The 3,619-nt window shown below is 37.6% G+C and overlaps 1 long non-coding RNA gene across 1 annotated transcript; it reads left to right on the top strand.

Annotated features, from left to right (window-relative positions):
* Nucleotides 1-1,944: 1,944 nt before the first annotated feature.
* Nucleotides 1,945-3,413, top strand: LOC143414714 (uncharacterized). The gene is made up of 4 exons (XR_013095401.1): nucleotides 1,945-2,011; nucleotides 2,148-2,163; nucleotides 2,243-2,385; nucleotides 3,049-3,413. It is a non-coding gene; the product is annotated as an uncharacterized LOC143414714 (long non-coding RNA).
* Nucleotides 3,414-3,619: the final 206 nt, after the last annotated feature.

The raw sequence follows: 3,619 nt of genomic DNA, 5'->3' as shown, positions 1-3,619 counted from the left end.
TTTCCGCTTCACTCCGCACGCGAGCCTTGTGCTTTGCTGGGAAGTAGGGGGAGGGGCAGTAGTTACACTCCCAGTAGCACAGGAACAGAGCGGGAGGGAAAGAGAGCCAGGGACAATAACATCAAATTAGAAAGGCATAGCAATCATCCACAACTATTTTCAGTTGCAGATGATAAAGAAATCAGAATGTTTATTCATGCAGGCCTATATGACAGAGAATATGCATCTTCTTTTTGTTTTCATATTTTTATTTATATTTAATTGTGTTGTGGTTTGCAGTGTTTTGGAAAGGAAAAAGCGAAAATTTTAATAGTTAAAAGTTGAAATGTAAATAGTTGGTTTTTGTATTATATGATTTATTTATTACATTTTATGTGGAGTGAATAAATAAAAGTATACTTACGGTGGCCGTTAGAGACAGAGCACGTACAAACCCCGAAGCATGTAAAAATTCCAAAACACGTAAAAACTCAGAAGCACGTACAAAACACAACAGAAGTGCTCCACGATGCTAAGGGCAGTGTTGAGCTTTTGTTACCTAATGGCCACACAAGCCAAGAAGTACCAACGACCAGATTTGGTGTGTAAAAGTAAAAGGTAAATGAACATTTTTTTTAAATAATTTGAATATATTTGAGTGCTTGTGTATAAATATACAAACAATACACTTATGCTTTCAATTGTGTAATTTAAGTGATCTAGGTAGCTCTGTTTTGGAAGTTCAGTTAACGCCGAAAGAGTCGGCTCTTTTTAGTGAGCCGAAAGAACCAGTTCTCTAAAAAGAGTCGGAAATCCCATCACTACAGCGAGAGCGCATCACCCTGTAACCAAGGCAACCATAACCTTGCCGCTTGGAACAACACAACATAGCAGTCAAACAAAACCCAAACAGTCCTGACCCGTGACAATATGAAACAGGAAAAGACCGCCATGTAATCCATTTATTTCAACAAAGTAACTGTATTCTAAATACCACCTTTTTAAACGGTAACTGTAACAGAATATAGTTACTTATATTTTGTATTTTAAATACCTAACGGTGGTACATGTATTCCGTTACTCCCCAACACTGGTGGTTATTAATGCATCCTTAATTATGTAATGTCTGAACACGAGAGGCACAGTCACAAACCTAAGGGCTAAGGAATAACAAAGGGAACTAGAAATAGAAAAGGCAAAACCATGAAAAACCACTAAATAAAAGAATCTTAAAGAATCAAAAACCTAAACACAGAGTCAACAGACCATGACAAATTACTTTTTAAATACATCAAAGAAAATAAAAAAGTTTCACAGTGTCAATCTAAATTAGTTTACAGTTTATTGTTTATGTTCACCATTTCCATCTAGTTGTTTAAATTGTTTAGATTGAGTCATTTATTTGTTTTTTCTTTGTCTAATCTGAACTGCAGATAAACCAAAGGCCAAACTGAGAGCTGATAACACAGCTGTTCCAGTAGGGGGCAGTGTGACCCTGACCTGCTCTGTGAACCCATCATCATCATCTGGATGGAAATACTACTGGTACAGAGATGGAAATTACTCTGAAGCCCTGACCACACAAGATGCAGTTTTCCACTCAAATGGACAAATCAGTGTCTCACAGGAAGGACTCTACAGGTGCAGAGGAGGAAGAGGAAACCCAGTTTACTACACAGAGTACAGCCAAGAAGTTCAGATTAACAAAACCTGTGAGTTTGTTAGGACATTTTAAGAGACTCGGCTCGTGTTGATGTGTTCACTGTGGAGGGTCAAGTCATTTAAACACAGCAGGGGTTGACTCAGAATCTAGTCAAGGAAAACAGATGAACTGGATCTTTTATAAAGTTATGTTATGAAATATTAAACATAAAAAAGTTGATTAATAATTAATTTTTGTTTGTTGTTACAGTAACTGTGTTGGGAGCTGACAGCTCTTCGTCTCCTGTGTGGTTGATGGTTGGACTGGTTTGTGGAGTCTCTCTCATTATTATTCTCCTGCTCTTGTTGTATCGCTGCAGACAGTCCAAGTGTAAGAGCCTCTTCTTTTCATGCTGTATTAGAGAGTTTATTTACTACACACACTTTAATTATTCACACATATACATGTATTCTGATCGAACAATTCACATCACAAACATGTGTCATAACATTTGTCTCTTTCACAGGTTCCTGCTTCACCAGGTTGGTAAAATACTTTTTATTATTATTTTAAACAAACATCAGTTACTTTTGAGTTTATTGTGTTTATTTCCTGTTTCAGGTCGATCCAGTCTGAGAGTCACAGTCCGGGCTCCTCCACAAATCATGGATTCAACCAGAATGAAACTCATGTGTACGACTCTGTTCATCCTGGTCAGCACTTAAACCGATCTTATACACATCGAGGGCCGTTCAGAGTTTAGGGTAAGTTTGTCTGCTTCATATACAGAATGATGTTGTTATTGTACAGTATGGTATTGTCCATCTATATGTCACCAAACTAAACAGTTTCTCTCATGTTTTTACTCTCTCTCAGTAATTCTGCTGCCATGCAGGCTGGTTTATTCTTCACATTATTAAATGTCTTCAGCTCATAATATCTTTACATGTTGGAAATCCAACCCGTTCTCACTCCCAAAGCGTAACATTTTACGCTAGGTGACAAATCGTCACCATATTACGTTTTCGGCTACCCACCACGTTCCTAAATGACGACCTCGGAAAAAAGAGGACATATGAGAACCGTCTGGACTGAATCTACACATGTTCGCTCTTTTTCTTCAAATCGCTTAGAAACACGCTATTTAACATCATTAAAGACCTGGTTAAGGTCAGGAATAAGGTTATGGTTAGGGCTAGGGATAAGGTTAGGTTTAGGGCTGGAATACAGGGCTGGAACGTCTATTACCGCGGGAGTGTCATTAACTGGATTTCAGCCATAACCCGCCGCGTACCATAAGAACGCCGAAGGTCTCCTTTCGCGTTCCCCAGGAACGCCGCGGGACGTGACAAAACGTCGACATGTTACGCCTCGGGAGTGAGAACGCTCTGTGGAAATCACTTTGTCTTTTTGTGCTTGTCTTACAGGTCAGTGAGGAGAGCTGTAGCAGCAAAGCCAAGAAGAAGCTTTTTATGAAGCCACTCTTGCTCCTCTGCTGCCCAAATATCAGACATGCTCAGCTTTATGTACATTTACAATATTAAATCATAATATCATATACTTACTTATAGCAAAAAGTAAATGGAGGTATATTCATATTTGAGTTTTGTACGTTATAGTCAGGTATTTCTTATATTCATTCTTAAAACTTTTGTTAAAGACTTTTTCAAGAGCAGTGAGAAGAAAGTTTGAAACGTGATCTTTAGTATCTGATAGGACGACTCACATTAGGACGTAATGGTATGGGCAACAACAAATATCTTTATTGGTCTAAATTGATACAAATGATATGATCGGTACTGTATGAATTTAAATGCAATAAATATGTTTCATGTATTTTTTTTCTGTTTTTTTTCCTAATTTATAATTTTCTACCTGTATAGTTAGAAGGTAGAGAGTAAAGTTTTTTTACATTTGAATGTTTTATGTTGATTTTGGTTCAGTGTGTAAGATTATTCCCAAACTAACAACAAGAGGTTAACAGCAGCTTCCACTGCA

This window comes from Maylandia zebra, linkage group LG3, assembly GCF_041146795.1.
Source record: "Maylandia zebra isolate NMK-2024a linkage group LG3, Mzebra_GT3a, whole genome shotgun sequence".
NCBI lineage: Eukaryota > Metazoa > Chordata > Actinopteri > Cichliformes > Cichlidae > Maylandia > Maylandia zebra.
This window is presented reverse-complemented; position numbering and strand designations above follow the sequence as displayed.